The 22,390-nt window shown below is 37.8% G+C and overlaps 1 pseudogene; it reads right to left on the bottom strand.

The window, feature by feature from the left end:
- Positions 1 to 17,672: 17,672 nt before the first annotated feature.
- Positions 17,673 to 19,239, bottom strand: LOC103420230 (protein DETOXIFICATION 49-like; annotated as a pseudogene).
- Positions 19,240 to 22,390: the final 3,151 nt, after the last annotated feature.

Here is a 22,390-nt window from a genome sequence, read left to right as displayed (position 1 = left end):
TCAAATACCCTCACACTTAAGTTTTGCTAGTCCTCGAGCAAAACAAAGAAAACTAGAACAAGAAGTAACAAGAAAAACATTAGCTTCCCCCTATGTGACCCTCATAGAATTTCATTTAAGAAAACAAATCATCAAGAACCATAGCTAGCATCAAGGAACTAATCCAAGTTCATCTTCCTTATTCAAATATTAGCAGTAATCTTTGAATCATCCTTGAAGTGTAGTGTGTGAGATAGTCATGCTAATGCAATTTCAAGTTTTTATTTTTAAAATCATCATATGCAAACTAGTAACATTCTCACGGGATATACACTCAATCACATATGTGTTTAGTTTTAATGTGTTTCGCTCAAATAAAGAATCAAATGTGAAACTTCTACCATAAGCTTGCATAAAGATCTCATCTCCACAATCATAATTGCAAAACTTAAATCAAGAGGACTTTTATTGGATGTAATGAGGTTTAGGGATAGGGTTATTGAAACGAAAGAATAGGAAAACACAAGTTCCAAATTACATTGCAAGCAATTCTTTTCTTTAGATTTATAAGAACTCAAGCTCTCCAACGATTCTTCTGAAACCTCCAATCACACCCTTAAACTGAAACTTTAAAAACATTTTTTTTCTTTTCTTCGTATACAATCTTTCTTTTTCTTTTTCTTTTCTCTTTTTTTTTTTTTTTTTTTTTTAATACAAACATGAAATACCCCCACACTTATTCTTTTGCCCAACACCCTCAAAGTACTTCACAAACATTTCTCATAAGACAATCTCACATTGCTCACTAGCTTGCTTGGAAAGGGTAAGGAAAAATGTTTCAGGTATAAGGGTAGACATATCTGGTGATAAGAAATAAAAGGCTCAACATACACGGCTCAAATTGGCAATCTAATGATATCATTTTTCTTTGGGAAACATGGTTATTTGGGCCATAGTGGTAAACCTAATGCCTCTATCATTTCCAAGTTCATGCAATCAATGACAAATATTTCGAAAGATCGTTACGCAAGTTCTAGAGATGTATCTCACATAAGTTCATCACACATGAAAGAATAGGAGTGTATGAAAAATGCACACACTTTCAATAGGCTCAAAAACTCACATAGGATATATATGGTCACTAAATTCACATATGAAGCTTTAATTCATACTTTAGTTTCACATCAACAAGGCTATGTGCATTTGGTTTTTCAAAGATGATCAAACATGTACAAAACTAACAAGAGAATTAGGAATTTCACAAAACACATGTTAACTAAGTTCTTGATGATCATGGTTCAAATTTGATCCAATTATATCATTGGGTCGGGAAACTAACAAAAATCTAATTCAAAACAATAAGGGAAACAAGACAATATTTTTGGATTTTTAAATTTTCCGATTTTTTTTAAAATTTTTTTTTTTTTTTAAAGAAAACAAAAAGCAACAACACAGAAACAAATGAAATTCTAGAGATTTCTACCCCCACACTTAAACTTGACATTGTCCCCAATGTCAGAAAACACTATAACGCAAATAAAATAAAATAAATAAATAATAAGAAACAAAATAAAGCAATTGGACTGAAAACTTCCCTAATTTGCAGTAAAATCAAGCGAGGACCCCCAAGATAAAATTCTGCAATCAACTTCAAGGGTGGAAATAACCAAAAGTTCCTGCAAAGAAAAGAAATAATTCAGTTAAGTAACGCAAGAAAATAAAATAATAATAATAAAAAAAGAAAAAAAAAGAAATTGCAAACGAAAAATTGAAAATCACGATAAAAGACAATGAAAAGAACTAATAAGTAATCATTGGTCGTGCTTGTTTACTTTCCACAGCTTTCCTCTTGAACTGGGTGACACTTAGCTTTTTACTTGCAAGTGATGATTTGATGATATTGTACGGCGAAGCTTTGCTCTTTGGTTATGTTGCAGTTCCTTATTTGTTCTCCAAGCAGATGTGGCAGCTTCTCTAGTTCCTCAGCTCGGACTCCTTCCGCTGGGATGATTGTGCAAGCTGCATTCTTCTCTGCTTGTTTCTTCTGTACGTTGTCTCCACATGCTGTTGGTATCATTTTCGCTTGCCTTATCTGTTCTTCAGGTAGATGTGGCAGCTTCTTTGGAAGTACATCAGCAGTGGAAGACGAGTACTCGAGAGCAATTTCTCCATGTCCTGCAGGTTAGAACAAAGACAAGGAAAAGGACATGGAGAATGCATGATATGAGATACTCTTGCTTTCAACCATTATGATATGAAATACTTTTGCTCTGGATGGGTTGTTCGCAGGAGTATCCCAAGGAATGAGGAACACAGAGTAACTTAGGAGGATTCTTTGGGAATGCATTTTCGGAGATGAAGAAGTGTTAAGAGGGTGTATCTTTGCTGTGAAAGGCGAAGGTAGATACTTATAGGACTTGTCTTCACAACCGGAACTATTCTCTCACGTATTGTCGGCAGCCGGTGGATGAATGAATAGTACAAATTATGCGCTTTCTGACAAAGCTGCCCGTAATTTTCGCAAAGCAGATTCCTCATTGATATCTGGAATCGGCGCTTCGAGCTCTGAGCATCGTCGATTGTAGAGGTAGCATGTGACACGTGCGGATAAATCTGGAAAAGAAGATTTGCCCGTGGGTTGAAGCCCAGCTTTTGAGAAAGCTAGCGTGTCTTTGACTGTTGAATTTCCCTCTTCGATTTCTGAATTGGTCCTTCGACAAACTGCCCGAGAATTTCGCAAAGCAATTTGCGAGTGACAAGTGACGACACGTCAGGACAAATTGATCTTTTGAAATCCGGGGTTCGGCTCGTGGTTTCTGAGCAAGCCCAGCCTTTAAGAAATGAAACGCCTCTTTTGAGAAAAGAATCCGGCTTTTGAGAAAGGAGCCCCGACTCTTCGATTTGCGAGAGGACGCTTCTCTGAGGAGCGCCTCTTTGATTTCTTCTTTTTATAGAGGCGTTAATTTTGTTCCACAACACACTTGAGCTCCCTCCTGTAAACACTCCCTTCTTGCACTTCCGAAATCTTAATCTGTCCGATCTCTTCTTTCTCAACACCTTCAGAAAATGTCTGGCCCTTCCGATCGTCGTTTTGACTTGAACATTGGTGAAGAGGCAGCTCCGCCTTCACCAGACAACATATGGCGCCCATCCTTCATATCCCCTACCGGTCCCCTTACCGTGGGGGATTCGGTGATGAAAAATGACATGACCGCTGCGGTGGTGGCTCGGAACCTTGTCACCCCCAGAGATAACAGACTGCTCGCTAGACGGTCTGATGAATTGGCGGTTAAGGAGTCTCTGGCTCTTAGCGTGCAGTGTGCCGGTTCCGTGTCCAACATGGCCCAACGCCTATTTGCCAGAACCCGTCACGTTGAATCGTTGGTGGCTGAAATACAGAGTCTCAAAGAGGAGATTAAAGGACTCAAGCATGAAAATAAACAATTGCAGAAGCTCACACACAGCTATGCCACCAGCATGAAGAGGAAGATTGACCAGATGCAGGACACTGATGGTCAAATTTTACTTGATCATCGGAGGTTTGTGGGTTTGTTCCAACAACATCTGCCTTCGTCTTCTGGAGCGGCACCGCGTAGTGAAGCTCCAACTGATCAACCTCTGCCGCCTCCTCCTTCTGTGGCCCCGCCGACTGCTGAAGCCCCGCCTACTACTGAAGCACCACCCGACCAATGACTACTATTAGTTTACATCATTGTAAAATATTTGTACTTTTTTTTTTTTTTTTAATTTTATTTATTTATTTTTTTTATATGTAAATTAAAGTAGAAAGACTTTGGTTAACCTTCCCCCACACTTAAACTAAATAACACAAGCTCACAGAAATCAAACAAATAACACAACTAACTAAACAAAACAAAATGAAAGCATTAAAGATAAGGGTGTAAAAATGCAAATCTGATTGGGTTAGCGATTCCAAAGTCTCCCTTCGTTGAATGCTTGGGTTGCCTCCCAAGAAGCGCTTGATTTAACGTCTTTAGCCGGACGCATCTTTCCTTTAAATTTCCCTCAGCTCCATTTGTACCTAAAATCAAAGAAAGAAAAATAAATCAAATATCAAAAGTAAAATACACAAACACCAATATAAACATAAACAAAAACAAAAATAAAAGGATTAGCAAAGTTACTAATCCCCGGCAACGGCGCCAAAATTTGATGCGTAAATTACTTGACACACAAATTAAACCCTCTTTTTGACAATTGTAGTATAGATGTAAGTAGGGTATCGTTCTAGGCCGGGGATTAGGAGGGATTGCTAATCTATTCTAAATTAATTTAAAAATATTAAACAAGACTCAAGGATACAAAACTAGGCTAAAAACTCTAATAACTCGAAACACACTTAGGATGACTCAAAATAATGAAAATGATCTAATTAAACACTAAGAACTGAAATGGACGGAAATTTAATTAAAAGACTAACAATAATGAAAACTAACTAAATAATATAATTTAATAATGGATGGGTGTTTGGTTTTAACAAGAAGTAAATTAAACTTAAATAAATTACAGAATTTACAAAAACATGAAATTAAGATGAAAAGATAAATGACGGACTAGCTAGAGGGTTTTTCTCCACACATGACACATATGCAACCTAAATTGATTTTCAGTTGTTCTTTCAATAAATTGTAAATCTCAACGCCCCAAATTAACCGTGAATTGCACTAATTAACCCTCAGTTTTTCCACAAGTTATTGGGTTGGATGATTGCATACGACAACCCAAAACATTCCCTACAAGTTCCCTACATGAATTGCATAATAGAGATACAAGCAAGAATCATTAAGTTCTATGAAAAACATAAGCATTGACGAGGCACTCGTTACTATGATTTGCATGAAACTTATGCCAAGAATTCACTTAACGCGATTGTGGATAACAACCTTCACTACTTGTGAATATAAGTTCATAACGATTAGGTGAAATTCACTTATATTCTAGCATCAAATTCATGCATGTAAATTAAGTATGCATCCTTAATCGACATACAAAAATAAGTTATCAATCAAACAGTTAAGCAAATTAAATCACAACTCAGAAATCACAACTGAAGGTAATCAATTCATATTACAAATATATTCATGGTTTTGAATTAACCTCTAGCCAAAATAAATTTAATTACATATTATTGAAACAAAAATAAAATAGAAGTTTGGAAAGATTAAACCGAAAGAAGGTGATCTGTTGCGTTCGTGCCCGTGTGAACTGCGCCTCGCTGGCGCCCTCTCCTTTCCTGCAGCTTCCCCTCTGAGCTTCTTTCCTTTCTCGTTTCTGCCTGGCAAGTCCCTGACTTGCTTCCCTTCTTTTCTTCTCCGCACGCTGCCCCGTGGCAGCCCGTGTCTCTTCCCATTCCCGTCAGTCAAGGCTCAAGCTGCCAAATGGCAGCCTCTACTCTCTCCCCTCGTTTTCTCTCCGCAGCTTCACGCTACCCAAGGGGCAGCCTTCTTCCTTCCACCAATTCCCCGTACTCCCCCCTATTTCTGCTTTCTGCCCGTCTCTTTTATCACGCCTACTGCGTAGTCTTTGCGCCTCCCACTATTTCTTTTTTTATTCTTCTATGCTTTCTATCATGTCCGTCTCCCACTATTTCTTTTTTCCTTTTGCACCTGGCGCTGATTTCTTGCTGTCCTCTCAAACTTCTTTTCTTTATTCTTTTTCTCCCGTAGCTGTCCTCTATTATTTTCCCAGCTCACTCCTTGCGTCTGCCCACTTCTATTATTTTATTTTTCTTCCATGCTTCACCATTATTCCCCCGTGTCTCATGCCTTGGATTCTCCTTTTTCTTCTTATTTGTTCCAGCTGCAAAGGCAGCTTCTTTGTGTTTCTTTTCTTTACTCACCAACTGCAAAACACTTCAATTTTAGATATATCATATAATTTCGAATGCCATATAATCCGTGACATAATTCTACCAATAACCCATGACAGAATGAGAACGACTAAAGCAATTTTCGACGAATTTATAATTTAAAACTCATTTGTGCCATTTTTATTTTCTTTGCATAAACAAATCCTATAAACACAAAAATAACGTAAATAGCTCAAAATATAAGGAACTAACCAAGAAAAGACGAGTGAATTCGAAGTAAAAATATATATAAATATGATCCGATCACCTACATACGATGAACAAGCCCAAATGTTTGGTTCTCAATTTTTATATTCTAATGCTTCTACGTTTTTGGCCGATAACCGAACTTTGATGTGTAGTTTTACTCGCGTGATTTCTCATTGTCAATACAAGTTCCAGTTTCGTGTTTGTTATTGAATTGTAATTGTCTTGATTGAATTGATTCACAATAATACAAATATATATACATGTCAATTGACTTGGAGTACAAGTAAACATAAGCCCACAGAAATTTATAAAACCTAACCCATTTAGGATCTTATATAGATTCTCCTATATTAACAGCCCCTGCAAACTTGATGGTCTCAAAGTGACAAGTTTGGAATGTAAGAGTTGAAAGAGAGGCTTGGAAAGACCTTTGGTGAGAACATCGGAATGAAGCCATCCACATAACCAAATAAGTTGTTACCCAGAAGAAACGGCTTCGTCTAACTAAGCCAATGGATGTAGTTGAATTCGGTGAGTTTGAGAAAGTGAGCAACATTAAGACCGGCGAGAAGGTCCAGTGATGGTAGATGAGGATGAAGGTTGAGTGGCCGTGGGAGAAAAAGGGTTACAGCAAGGAAGGGAATAGGAGGAATAGGAGGAACGGTCTGGGGTTAGAGAATTTATAGAAAAACTAGGAGTGTACCAGGAAGGGGAAACCTAAACGATTGATAGCATATTGAATTGTAATTGTCTTGATTGAATTGATTCACAATATTACAAATATATATACAAGTCAATTGACTTGGAGTACAAGTAAACCTAAGTCCACATGAATTTATAAAACTTAACCCATTTAGGATCCTGTACAGATTGTCTTATAACATTTGTACTGTACTGGTCCTACTGAATACACTTTCCAACTTATCGATTTGTCGTACTAATAAAAATAAAATGCTACTTGTATTGCCATGAGATTAAGATGTTCAATTACCCTAACTACTATATAAATATTTTGTATATGCTGCCAAACAATAGACGGCCGGGTAGAGTTTATGGAGACCTTTTGTGATGTTGATATATGGTGCCATGAATTAAGATGCATGCATCGTCATTGTTTGTCTGAATCTGACCTCAAAGGAGTAGTAAATGCATGCATGCTGCAGGCATGCACTCCTAATCCATGGGTATTAAAATGGAGAATAGATTTATAAAGGGGAACTTTAACGAAAAGCACTCGGTACTGTTTACTTTAACGAAAAATCATATTTTTACACTAAAAATTCAATCCAGGTACTATTCACTTTACCCTTTATTTTGTCCTTATCATTAAAACTCAAAGCTTTCAAGCCCTTTTCATTAGTTTTCATTTTATAAAGACTAAGCTTATGCCAAATCAGTTAGACCATTTCAGCAATTTATTTTAACAATAAAACACTTTTTTTTTAAAACACATGACAAGTCATTATTGAACGGTGACATCACTATGACTAGTAGTGGGAACATGAAAGAATATCTTCTCACCCATAGGTGCACCGGTCATAAACAATACTTTTTTTGTTGAAACGTGGATAGGGAGTGTGATTAACTGAATTCTTTAATATATTTTAACTTGTGAGCTCATTAGACACGCTCTTAGAGCAAATTTCATTCTCTCTCTAAAGAGGGTGTATTGTATATGAAATTTGATAGGCTTTGGTTGATTCTCAAATTCAAATGTATTCAATATAAATTTTTAAGGAGTCAACAAAAGTTACTATGTATTGTATAAAAACTTTTTATGACTTCTAACAAGTCTATGAAAATCTAGTGGAATTCAATTTATGATTTTTTTGTGAATCTACAAAAATAAGGTGTATTTAAAATTTCAATTATTTTAAAGAATTTAAAAAAATCATGGATTTTGATGGACTTCATGTGCTTTTAAGGTAAAGTTTTTTATCCTAACAAATCCAACCTCCCCTTAAGATTTTGATGGCTTTTATTTTTCTCAATTTTTTGAGGATATACTCCACAATCCACCAAAATACAACAATTATCATTCCCACCACTTCAACACCATGTTGTCACTGCCACCTTTCCATGAACATCTCCTCCATTCCCATTGCCAACATTGTCACCATAGTCGCTACCACCACATTGCCATGAGCATCATTGCCAACCCTACCATGATTGCCACATTTACCACCATCACCATGATTGCCACCTTTACCACTATTATTACCACCTCATCACCACAGCCCCCAACATCTTTACCATTTCAATAATGAAAACTAAAAAATTAATAATACTTATTAATAAATTGTCATTAAAAAATTCATGACAATCCACTTATTCTAAAAATTTCTATTGAACTCTAATATTCTACGAAAGTCTATCATTTAACTCCTTTGTTTTATACAAAAGTATATCATTAAAAGTCTATATATGGATTTTTATTGAGTTTATAATAGTTAGTAAAAATCTACTAAATCTAGATAAGTTAAATTTTAGCTAAAAAGACTAGAAGCCAAGTTAAGGAGTGTGATTGGAGATGAATGCTTCCAACTTCTCTCTAATTCTAGGTTGGAGCTCATTGGTAGGCCCCATTGAAGATGCTCTTATATGCATGAATAATCCAACATGCAGTACATTTGAACAAAATCTAAACTATAAAACTTGTATATAGACAGAAGCACACTACTCTAACCTATTAAGGGTACAAGTGTAATATAGTTAGAAATACAGTTAATGACACACCCTGACCCGGGATGTCCACTAGGACTCTGAATCGAGCTATTCTGGCTGACACCTGGAGGGTGATGAAGCCATAAAGTATGGCGACGTGGAAAATTGTGAATAAATTTAAACCTAAGAGTGCCTAAATACCAGAATGTGCTGGTGTGCGGGAATAAACCCACTTCACACGTGACGTTAGAGCATAAGCAAGTACAGTAGAGTGAATTAAGAATCGTACCCTTGAAATAATCTCCAATACTAAGAATCGCCACGAATCTTTGACGATAAGAAAGCTTAGCTAATAAACCTAGAGGGTGAAGACAAAACAAGGGTGAGTGGCCCTGGAAATAAAATTTTAATAGAAACCATACAAAAACATTATAACCCCTCGCTACAACACTTGTATAGTTTCCAGAAAAATCATAAATATACGACAACACAGCATCTCATCAGCAATATCAATAATCATGTGATTACTAACTCCTACTAGCACGCAAGTCAAAGCCACCTATGGTGACCTGTACGATTGCACCTATATATCATCACATATTTCATCACATATGCTAGCTTATTACATATCTCATCACATATGCTAGCTCATCACATATGCTAGACCCATCCTGGGAAGTTCTGCTCGTGTGAGTTCCCAGAAACAAAACCGTGAGGGCATTGTTGGGGCCCAAAGCGGACAATATCATGCTAGGGCGGAGTCGAGCCCAGGATGTGGTGGGGGCCCGGGTCGGGATGTGACAGTTAGTAATATAGTTAGTAAGGTTGTTAGGATTTCTCTTATAAAAACAGTGTTTGTAATCTTCATTTAGTGAGTTAGTACAAATCTTATTTCCCTCTCAAAACTCTCTCTCTAGAATCTCTTTTGTTTCTCTCTATCATGTTCCTCTTCCTCTGTACCAATTCTTCATCTTTTACAATGTAGTTAACATGGTATCAGAGCTACCAGACTCACGCCATGAATTTTGATGGTTCCCTTTTTCATTAGATTTCATCGTTTTTCTAGTTTTATTTTCTATTTAGTTTCTCAATAGAAATTTTGTCAAGTTCTTTTGTGCTTCCGCGATCGTCCTATAATTTTTTGGTTGATTTTCATTTGGGCTATGAACAGAGATTGTCGGTGATATTTGGGATGTCAAAATCTGCATTGTCAAAATTATTTCTTCAGATTTTCATCAAGTTCTTGATACAAGGAAAGAAGATGGGATGTCAAGCAATTTTTTGGATCCAGTGGAATCCTTTCATCTCAATAGGTGACTGCTACTACCATTGGGTTCTAAGAAGGAGCATTGTGTTTGTAGATTTCTCCACTGATCTCGAAGATGTTGTATTTGTCCTTTGAATGCTACACTGCCACCCCAACACCCTCTGGTGCCCAATCTCTTAACAACGTCAAGATCACATTAGGGTTCTTCATCTTTTATGCGTAATCTGTAATTTCAGAGATGAATTGTTTCTGGGTCTTTCATCTGTCTTGTTCAGGGTTTCATAATCAAGCTGTGAATTGGATGCAATTGTTAAGTGCATTCTTGCACGTTATGTGTTTGTCGAAATGCCCAGCTCAAAAGTCTCATATGAAGGTTAAGTTTTTCAGCAAGGTGATATATTTGGAATTTGGGTATGATTTCATTCTGAATTCTTGGTTCAATTTCACTTTCTTGAGGATTTGTCCATGTGAATTCTTGGTTCATTCTGTATTATGCAAAATATGGAATTGCTCTTTCTGGTTAATTTTTGAAGTAGTGTACTCTAAAATTTTCCTTTTTGCTTGGGAAGTGAAAGTTGTGGCACGAAGCCATTAGTAATTGATATTTGTGTGCTTTCTCTATCGCTTCTTCCAATTTTCTGGATTCATGATTGAGTTAGTGATGTCATGTGATCTGCACACTGTTGGGTAAGGGGTTCTTGCATATCACCTGTTTGATCTTATGCGTCAATGAAATTTAATGTCAGAACAATGTAACTACAGATCTTGGTTGCCTAGTGTTCAAGGTTTTACTATCCCTTCTCGGTCATTCTTTTATTAATGAAGATGGTGGACGAATCACATTCTCTGGGTATATAGTGGTAGACGTGGAGTTCATTGCTAGGTTTATGATGGGAAAGCAAGAAGGCTCACAAATGAAGATAGTCAGAAATAAGGCTTCTTTTCCCAGTCTTGCTTTCTATCCGTTCCTTGCGAGATCATATACTGGAGTTCTTACAAAGTTCTTTACGAAATTGATTCTGAGTCTAAAGAGATTTTCAACTTAGGAGAAATATGAAAAGATCTTAGATATGATTCCCGATCCTGATCAATCTATTGCTTATGAGCTTCTTGGAAGGTGGCAAGAGAGAGATAAACCTCTGGTTCAAAAGAAGACATTGATGTTGTTAGATGGGAGTAGCTACAAACTATGTTTCAATTTGGAAAACCTAAGGTGCAAGGACTGCATTGGTGCGTTGAAGAGATTATGTTCTCTTTTACCTACCCTAGGCTTGACATGGAGGTTTCGAAACACATGAACCATTTGTTAAAGGCACCTTTCTGTGTACACCCAAAAATAGGTTGTGTTTATGTCCCAATATATCCAAATCATTGTTAGCACTTTGATCCTACTGCAGTACCAACCCTTTCCACTCTCTTAGAACAACTCAACATTGGCGGTTTGAGAGTAGAAGGTGATAATGAATAAGACAGAATGTCACTCGGGAAATCAATCAGGTTTTTTTTCAGATCGTCATTTCTTGCCTCAGCCTATAATTTCAGAGTCTAACCAACTAAGTTGTTAGCATGAATCTATAGTAAGTTTGGTTATACGATGAAGTTTGAAGAAGTTGTAAATGGTAAATTCCACGAAAGGTAATTCTGTGATGTGAATAGGTAAATCCCACGAAGGGTAGAAGAAGTTGTTAACGGTAAATCTCATGAAGGGTAATCTCGTGTTTGAGTAGGTAAATCCCATGAAACGTAATCCTACATAGATGTTGATTTTCAGTTGTTGAAATTGTGAAGGGCGATGCCATTGTTAAGAGTAGTTATTTTTTGGTAAAATCCACAAAGGGTGATCCCATGGTACTATAGTTAAGGTCAATGCCACACTATAGTTTGTTAATTTTCTGTTTTAAAAGTCGTTGCCAATGTTAAATGAAGTTGTTGACGGTAAATCCCACCAAGGGTAATCCCGTAAGAAATTGTTATAAATGGAATGAGGGTGTGTTGCAACTTTATAAGAGGCTGTTCTTTGATTGAAGCTCCTGCACAAGGCAGAGGAATATTAGACTTTTGGATGTGCTTCCTACTGAGCTTGCAGATTGAGTTTGTTGCAGTGAGTCAATGAATATATTTGGGGCAGATTGATGTTCACTATTGCTCTGCAGCTTGTAGCTGTCATGAAAGGTTCTTGTTGATATAACACTCGTGCCTTTACTCTGTAGCTATAACAAACTCTTTATTCAGAAAAGGTTCGAGAGAATTTCCATATTTTCAGAATCAAGGTTGCAGTTGGTTCAAGCTGTTCCGTTTTTCTGGTTTCATAGCAGTGATTGCAGATGTTCTTCCAATCTCAAACTGGGTTTCCCCAGTTGAGATTAAGGGGGAGTATTAAGGGTACACGTGTAATATAGTTAGAAATACAGTTAGTAATACAGTTAGTAAGGTTGTTAGGATTTCTCTTATAAAAACAGTGTGTGTAATCTTCATTTAGTGAGTTAGTACAAATCTTATTTCCCTCTCTAAACTCTCTCTCTAGATTCTCTCTTGTTTCTCTCTATCATCTTCCTCTTCCTCTGTACCAATTCTTCATCTTTTACAATGTAGTTAACATAACCAACTCGGATACGCCCAAATTTGGTCCAACATATGTGGTATATATTTAGTTACTGCCTATTATTAGGGTAATTACAATTATAAAATATAAAAATAACATTTTCTCTCTCAAGAAGAATGTAGAAATTTATGTTGATACACGAATATCATGCTTTCTTTAAGAAGATTCAAACCCAGTATGGTTTTACAAAGCCGACGAATTGGTGAAACAATATATCTCTTAACTTGTCCCCCTTAGCACATAACAACCTAATTGAAACATTGTATAACCCGCTCCTAACTGTTGGAGTTTTTTAGGAGAAATTCCCTTTTATCTCATTTGTCCCACATTGGTCAAGTTGAAAAATTTCACACGCCTTATAACATCAAGTCTCTCCTACAAAGTGATTGGAGCGATGGACAATGGAGAGCAAAATTGTCCTTGAACTTTGGGTTTAGGGGTTCGTGTAATATACTTAATTGTCAAAAGATGGACCTTGGATCCATTAATTATATTTCAATTTCGAATGAATTTTTTTTAACTTTTTAATTTCAACAAACTCATCCTTTTGGGTCAAGTCTGAGAAGTTCTTAGAAACCGATGAAGCCACTCATCCCTTATTTTTGAAAGTCACCTCCCATCTTTGTACCTATTGCGAAAACGTATATGCATATTATAAATACATGCATATGCATCTCATTTAGAACATTGAAAATCACTCTTCAAACAACCTTATCATTCTGAGAGAACCACAAAGGCATTCGCCAGAAACCAAGTTTTCCGGCTGGAATCCTAGTTTTGAGCGTTGAATCTTGGTGATGCAGACATCTAGTGAACTATAAGCACTGAGTAGGGACAAAATTGTGTTTCAAGGACATTGCGATACGCAAGCCTTGATCATTGTTTTACTTGTTTGATATTAATTTCGTTTATTCATAATCTATTATTTATTAGCATATTCAAATTTATATATATATATATATATTAGCATATTCAAATTTATATATATATATATATATATATATATATATATATATATATATATATATAGTTGTCATTGATTGTTGATTACTATCCAACACTAACAAAAAAAAAAGAGTTTTGTTGTGTAGAATTGGTTGTATATGTATAACTCAAGTAACATGGATAATAAAAGATTAGGTGTTGCTATATACACACTCATTTGTAGTTCTCACATTCTCCTCTTAATTTTCGATCGTCGGATCGAATGAATTAAAGAAAATTAATTGACAAAAATTAATAAGGGTGTGTGAAAGGTAGGAAAGAAGGTGTGAATAACCAAGGTTCTAAAAGATGCTAGACGCTTGTCGGGCGGCGGGCTATATCCTAGCACCTAGGTGGGCGGCTAGGTGGACTAGATAAATTTAAATAAATCTATTATATTTCGTGTAAATAAATGTTTGTTTATACTTAAAATATATATAATTTCATCATAAACCACAAAATAAAATTATATATATATATATATATTTTATGAGGTATTGGAACATAATGAAAAGATATGGGGAACAAACATATAATGTGTGTTCATTTAAGTATTCAACAAGTCTTTTACAATTTATTGAAAAAAATAAAACACAAAATGAGAGTTATCTATTTTCTATCTAAGTGAGTCGCAATCTAGGCAGGTCTAGGCGGGCTAGGCGGGTGTCTAGGAGGTCTAAGCACCGTTTCTTAATTTTCAAACGCCTAGGCATTAATCGGGGCGGTGGCCAGCCGGCTAGCGCCTATGCGGCATAAGGAGGAGATTTTTAGAACAATATGAATAGCACTATCCTAAATGATTAGGCCAAAAAGTCAACCCAACAACTTAGTGATGTAGAAAAAGTGACTAGAACTCCACCCAGAAGGACACCCTTTTTTTTTTTGGAAACTGAAGGACACCCCGTTTTGGCCAACGAGAATACACTGGAATTTAAGAGGAATGGAGAGGATAATCCTTTAAGAGAAATGATGGAAGTTCGTGATATATATACTCTGAGCAACAACCGTAATTTAGTTTAAGTGGCATATTTTCCTAGTCAATAGGATCTTCTTTTTTAACTCATTATGTTTCGAGTTCAAACTCTTCATAAAATTTAGATGACTTTATTACAAATAACCTTGTCATTTGTAAAAATAAAAATAAACAGAAATAACATGGTAGTGAATACAGAAAATCAAAGTCGCTCATGAGTTACAAAAATTATAAGAAAATGAAAGAGAGAGAATCTCCATCATCAATATATAAAGCCAGAAGGCCAAATAATTGAGTAATTCCCACTGAGAAATAATAAAAAACTGTAATAAATTAATTTAATGTAATTGATATCAATATGCTCCTACACCTATATTGTTAGAATGTGTCAAACAATTTTTTTTTTTGGTCAAAACTAACACATCATGTATAGTATGGAAACTAGCAGTACTCATACAACATGCAACATTTGATAATATTGCATATCATCTGTTGTTACATGGTCACTCGTTCTTGCATTTGATACCAAGGGTGAAGAATAATGAACGTAATTTTAATGTTTTAATCTCAGCTTGTAATCCTTAGATCATATATATCATTATCTTCAGCAAAAATTGTCTGGAATCTATTAAGTGATAATTCTAGTAAGTGTTTACAAAATCTTTTTTGTCCGAAGATATGATTCATTGAAATTATGAGTCACCATTGATATCGACACATATAAGATCCCCATATGTTTGGGAGTTCCTCAATTCAATCAATTTCCTTCTTCTTATTGTTGAATATCTCCTTCGTACATATCTTCTCTTTGTTTCTCAAGCCTACAATGAGTTATAGTTCGAAAGAATCAAATGTTTGATGATTGCATCATACATGATTGAGTTTCAAAAACTTTTGAATAAGTATCCTACATTTGAATTGAATTATTTCAGGACGAGACTCTATTGCATATTCCATTAGGCGTTTGTCACCCAATCCAAACATTTAGTTGTTCCCCTGACATTATATACTTTTTATTCCCTCTTCTTTATGAATTGGGAATACATTTATCCAATGGTTCATGTGACAATTTAATAGTGTAAGAATGCAATCAGAACATGAATCGATAAGACAATAACAAAAGTGTTATAACAACAACAAACTCAATATCATAGTTTAAACAAAACTTTAACAACTTTTATTTCTTAATGATTAACAAGTACAGTCTGCTATAACAACGGTATAAAAAACTGATGTAAATAGAATTGAGTAATATGAAAGTCTGTCAATTCTTAATCAATCCAATTCAAATTCAACGATCATGAATATAAGGATGTACAAAGATCATATTAAAAACGAAACCAATTGTTTACAAAAGTATAAGGAATCGAATGTTGACAGTATGATCAGATAGAGGCTTGCATATTGATGAATTTATTACGTACATTTGTGCTAGTTTGCACGGAGACTTCAAAACCCTGAAGCGTCGGAGTGTCAGACTCAGACATGCCGATACGCGCCGGACACGATTTGGACACGGTCAAGACATGGCAAAGGTTTTTTTGAAAACATTTTGGGGCAGTTTTGGAAATATAGAAACTAAAACTTAAAGGCTCCCCGACCTCAACCTAACTTCAGTCCTCTCTTTCTCTCTAATTTGGCGTCTCCCTCTTCAGTTCTCTTCCTCTCATTCGAAGCGACCCCGCCTCCTCTCGTCTCTCCAGTTTCTCTCTCTCTTCAGTTCCTTAACTCCCTTTGGCCACTTGGTTCCGCATCCTATGCGCACTTGCACATCATCTAGCAACTAGTAGGCAACTAGCTAGTTGATTGGGCATTGCGGCAGCACAACAACGCAGGAGTAGCAGCGCATGACATGATCTAGCTATACACATCCTAATTCCTATACACGGGACATGACTCCTCCTGGACTCCAAAATTAAACATTGCACATTTTGATTGGGCATTGCAGCAGCACAACAACGCAGGAGCAGCAACGCAGGACATGATCTAGCAGTACACATCCTAATTCCTATGCGCGGGACATGACTCCTCCTGGACTCCAAAACTAAGCATTGCATATTTTGATTGGGTTTTGTGTATTTTGAATTTTTGGTTGACTATTGTCTATTGCATAGATAATAGTTGTCGATTAATTTGATTGGGTGTGCATAATTTAAATTAGATGTTGTTTAGTTTTGTTTACGTATAATGAGTAGTGCCAAAGGGTTTATCTTCTCAAACTCAATCCTATAATATCTTATATGTAATATTTCTTATTGTTTTAATTGCTGGCCGTGACAGTGTCCTTATTTTTTGAGATTTGCCATGTCGCGTGTTGCAATATCTATGTGCTCGTGTCTGTGCAACTTAGTATTGTGTATATTGCTAGGGCCAAAGGCTCAATTTTCTTCATGCTTCTAAACTGTATTGTAATGAATTGGATACCAGCATGAACAGATAGAAGCTTTCACATTGGTAAATTTACCAAGTCATATTTGGATATGCTTATAAACTGGTGTTGAACCTTTCATCAAGTGGGACAAAAAGATTTTCTACTTTTCATTCAAACTTCTAACAAATAGGTACTAGAAAACTTCATATGTGGCATACATATCACTTCATATATGTTTGACATATTTGATAGACAAAAATAATGAAAGAAAAAGCAAGTGTGAAAATGGTATAGCACAAATGAGAGGTTGGCGTATGAAGTTGGCAGTCAAAGGGTAACGGATCCGTAGCCACTTATGTCAGAAGTTAGAACTCAGAACTTAAAATTCCCGAAGCATTTAAGTTCATAAAATACAAACAAACCGCCACAAGATAAGAAACAAAAGCAACATTGATCTTCTTCTATTTCCCATTAATTAGTAGACCTTAAATAAAACAAATTAATCCCACTAAACCCATTTGACCACATAATTAAACAATTATGAACAAAAGCATGTTACTTCCACAAGAATCTGTCAAAAGAAAAAACATTGGTTCTACAAAATATCCCATCATAAAAAATTCTCAATGTCATTTACTATAGAATTGGTTTTCATTTTGAAGAAAGAAACAAAATTGCCTCAAAACTCCCAAAACAGATACTACTATGTTTCTCAACAGAAAACCTACACCAGCAATCGGTCAATGATTACAGTCATACTAGTGATAATTTGTTGCATTCTTGTGTGTTTGGTGATGGACTCAAAGACTCACTAGCTTCATCAATATCTTGAAAATCATCATCGCCATCAATGGTGAAAGTTCCTGTGAGCTCCTTGGCTCTCTGGGCTTGAAGATCCCAATTGGTTGTAAACAAAACAATCAACATGGTCAGAACACATAAGCCTTGGGCTGCCAGAAGACCAAGCCAAAGTCCTCTAAAATCAAACCCTGCATAAAAACTCAAACACACAGCTACAGGCATTCCCACAAGATAAAAGCAACCTAAGTTTATGTTTGCTCCCAATTTAGGCCTAGCAGTTCCCCTCAAAACACCACAACCTGTTGTTTGTGGGCAGTTTCCGAGCTCGCATAGGCCGATAATTGGCAACACCATTGACGTCAATGCAATGATCTCCGACTCTTGGGTGAACATGCTGGCCCAAATGTTCCTCACAGTCACGGCAAACAACAATGCTGAAAATCCCAATATGAAGCTATAAGATAGGCCTACGATTGTTGCAAGTCTTGCTCTTCCCGGGCGGTTAGCACCAAGCTCATTTCCCACCCTTGTTGACACACCAAAGCTTAAAGAAGATGGGGAAATGTATATCAAAGCTGTGGTTTGGATCAGAATTCCCATTGAAGCAACTGTTGCTTGAGGGTTAAGCAACAAACCACATAGCAAAATCATGATCTCATACCACCACCATTCTAAACAAACCGAGATACAACTTGGAATGGCCAAATTCATTAGATTTTTCCACCCTTTAAAGCACTCTTTGGAAAAACCACCCCAAGTTTTCTTGTACACACCCGAGATTGCAATGTAAGCAATCAATGACCCTACAAGGTTGACATTAGTCCAAACCCCGCTTAGCGCCACGTCATTGATCCCGAGATTGAGCACATGAACAAGAAGGTAATTGACGGGAATGTGAAGAACAATAGCCAAAGCTGCACAGAATGTGAGAGGCACGGTTACGGATTGAGTTTGGAGATAAATTCGCAAAGGGTGCAACAGGCTTTGAGCAATGAGGTCAGGAAGAGAGTAAAGAATGTAAGAATGAGCCTCAGTTGCAATCCCATCTTGTTGGCCACAAGAAAGCAAAATTATTTTCATGTTTAACAATTGGGATTGAAGTTAAGAAAAGAAGATTGACTGTTCTCTGCAGGGTTTGGCCTAAAAGTTTGAATCTTTTGGCCCCGTAAGCTTGGCCTCAAATGGGTTCCATCCCCATGGCAAGGCCAGAGAGAACAGAATAACCTGTGATGTTGGCAAAGCCTATAGCAAGCGGGCCACCCGCCAATGAAAGCTCGCCGAGGCGGCCTAGGAAGAGCATGGAGATCATTGAGCGAGAGTAGAGTAATAGACCTGTCAATACCATTGGGAAAGCTATGTTGGCTATGCATTTGGCTTCTATGAGAGCCAGAGAGAAGTGGGTTTTATGGTGATTTTGGTTGTATTTCTCAAGTTTTGGGCTAGAGAGAGAGAGAGAGAGGGAGAGAGATTGCTGAATTGGGTATGTGCGGAAGGATGTATGGGATTTAAAGGGGAGCATACGAGAAAGGATAAGATTAGGAATGAGGATATCCGGGGTAAAGTAGGAGTAGCCGAAATTGAAGGAAAGATGAGAGAAAATCGGTTACGGTGGTTTGGACATGTGCAAAGAAGGCCTACTGACGCTCCGATTAGAAGATGCGACTATGAGACAGAGGTTCAGGGCCGAAGGGGTAAAGGAAGACCTAGGAAAACTTTGGAAGAGACTCTAAGAAAAGACTTAGAGTACTTGGATCTAACGAAGGACATGACTCAGGATCGAGCACAATGGCGTTCTAAGATTCATATAGCCGATCCCACTCAGTGACTTGGATTTTCCAAGTCTCCAACCGAGAAGTTTTTCTCACTCGGGAAATTAAGGGAACACTACCCCAACCTACATGCTCCACTCAGAAAGCTTCAACATACAAGCTTCAACAAAAGAAAATTCAAAGAACTTAGCAAAGAAGGCTTTGGTGTATTTAACACAATACGTTGAAATGAAGGAAAGCTTATTTATTGATATCCCCGATAAGCTACAAATATGTACATATACATGAGTCAAAATAAACACACAAGAGGGAGCCTTCACAAAGGTTGCTTAGGAGAAGTCTCAGCAGTCGGTAGAGCCCCAGAAAGAGAAGGCACCGGAGGGGGATCATTTGGAGCCTCAGTACTGGACAGAACCCTAGAAGGAGGAGGCATCAGAGGTTGATCATTCGGAGCTTCATTACGCGGTACAGCCCCAGAAGACGAAGGCAATAAATGCCTTTGGAACAAACCCACAAATCTCTGATGATCAAGTAAAACCTAACCATCAGTTTCCTTCATCTGGTCAAGCTTCCTTTTCATGTTTATAGCATAGTCATGTGCGAGCCGGTGCAACTGTTTATTCTCATGCTTGAGCCCTCTAATCTCCTGTTTGAGACTCATCATTTCAGCCGCCAATGATTCAACTTGGCGGGTTCGAGCAAATAGGCGTTGGGCCATATTAGACACAGAACCTGCACACTGAACACTGAGAGCCAGCGAATCCTTAACAGCTAACTCATCAGACCGTTTGGAAAGTAGTCTGTTATCTTTGGGAGTGAGAAGGTTCCTGGCCACCACCGCAGCGGTCATATCATTCTTCATCACGGAATCCCCAACGGTAAGAGGACCAGTAGGGGAGACGAAGGATGGGCGCCATATGTTGTCTGGAGAAGGCGGGGCTGCCTCTTCAACAAGGTTCAAGTCAAAACGACGGTCGGAGGGGCCAGACATTTTCAAAGGTGTTGAAGAGAGAAGAGGTCGGACAAATCAAGATCTTAGAAGTGCAAGAATGAAGCTTCTACTGGTGGAGATTCAAGTGTGCTTTGGAACTTAATGCCAGCCCTTATAAAAATCTGCACTCGACGGAGCTTCAGAAATCGAAGAGGCGTTTGCTTTCTCAAAAGCTGGGCTGCTTAGAGATCACGAGGGTTGATCTCAGAAATCGAAGAGGCGTTTGCTTTCTCAAAAGTTGGGCTGCTCAAAGACCACGAAGGCTGATCTCAGAAATCGAAGAGGCTCTCGCTTTCTCAAAAGCTGGGCTCCCCAGAGACCACGAGGGCCGATCTCAGAAATCGAAGAGGCACCTACTTTTCCAGCCTTGTCAGCACCTGTCATACGCACACTCAGCTTTGCAGAAATTATGGGCATTCTGTCGAAGACTTCTGGGGAAGTAGAAAACACATGAATCTTACTGTTCAATCACCCACTTCCCACACGCAACAATAGTTCATGGGTACCACAGATAACTTTGCCAAAGTTCTCTGCCAAAGTTGAGCACGTGAAGCTTGCAGCTCCCACTACATCGCTTTGACCAAGAAGGGTAAAAGAATAGCAAAGAAACAGCACTAACAAAGTTTAGACCCATAAATTTTGAAGGTCTAGCTACCATATTATTACCCACAAGGGTAAAGGAACAGTACCACTGCTGGATAATTGGAAAGTCCCTGTGTGTCAACCTCTGTGCTTCGTGGCAAGGTAGACTAGCAAACATGCCCAACCTTTACTCACATTCGAGAAAACACTCCCAATAAGATTGCTTGCTCCAAAATCGAAGAGGCACCGTCCTCCAAATCTCGAGAGCCAGACTCCCAACATGACTACTTTCTTAAAAATCGAAGAGAGGGTAAAGGAACAGTACCATTGCTGGATAATTGGAAAGTCCTTGTGTGTCAACCTCTGTGCTTCGTGGCAAGGTAGACTAACAAACATGCCCAACCTTTACTCACATTCGAGAAAACACTCCCAACAAGATTGCTTGCTCCAAAATCGAAGAGGCACCGCCCTCCGAATCTCGAGAGCCAGACTCCCAACATGATTACTTTCTCAAAAATCGAAGAGACACTGCTCCCCGAATCTTCGAGAGCCAGACCCCCAGCATGATTGCTTTCTCAAAAATCGATGAGGCATCGTTCTCCGAATCAATCGAAGAGGCGCTCGCTTTCTCAAAAGCTGGGCTGCTTAGAGACCACAAGGGCCGATCTCAGAAATCGAAGAGGCACCTACTATTCTAGCCTTGTCAGCACCTGTCACACGCACACTCAGCTTTGCAGAAATTATGGGCATTCTGTCGAAGACTTCTGGTGAAGTAGAAAGCACATGAATCTTACTGTTCAATCACCCACTTCCCACACGCAACAATAGCTCATGGGTACCACAGATAACTTTGCCAAAGTTCTCTGCCAAAGTTGAGCACGTGAAGCTTGCAGCTCCCACTACATCGCTCTGACCAAGAAAGGTAAAAGAATAGCAAAGAAACAGCACTAACAAAGTTTAGACACATAAATTTTGAAGGTCTAGCTACCATATTATTACCCACAAGGGTAAAGGAACAGTACCATTGCTGGATAATTGGAAAGTTCCTGTGTGTCAACCTCTGTGCTTCGTGGCAAGGTAGACTAGCAAACATGCCCAACCTTTACTCACATTCGAGAAAACACTCCCAATAAGATTGCTTGCTCCAAAATCGAAGAGGCACCGTCCTCCGAATCTCGAGAGCCAGACTCCCAACATGACTACTTTCTCAAAAGCGAAAAGAGGGTAAAGGAACAGTACCATTGCTAGATAATTGGAAAGTCCCTGTGTGTCAACCTTTGTGCTTCGGGGCAAGGTAGACTAGCAAACATGCCCAACCTTTACTCACA

Source organism: Malus domestica, chromosome 06 (assembly GCF_042453785.1).
Source record: "Malus domestica chromosome 06, GDT2T_hap1".
Taxonomy (NCBI): domain Eukaryota; kingdom Viridiplantae; phylum Streptophyta; class Magnoliopsida; order Rosales; family Rosaceae; genus Malus; species Malus domestica.
The sequence above is the reverse complement of the archived record's forward strand: the minus strand, read 5'-3'. Positions and strand labels throughout refer to the sequence as shown.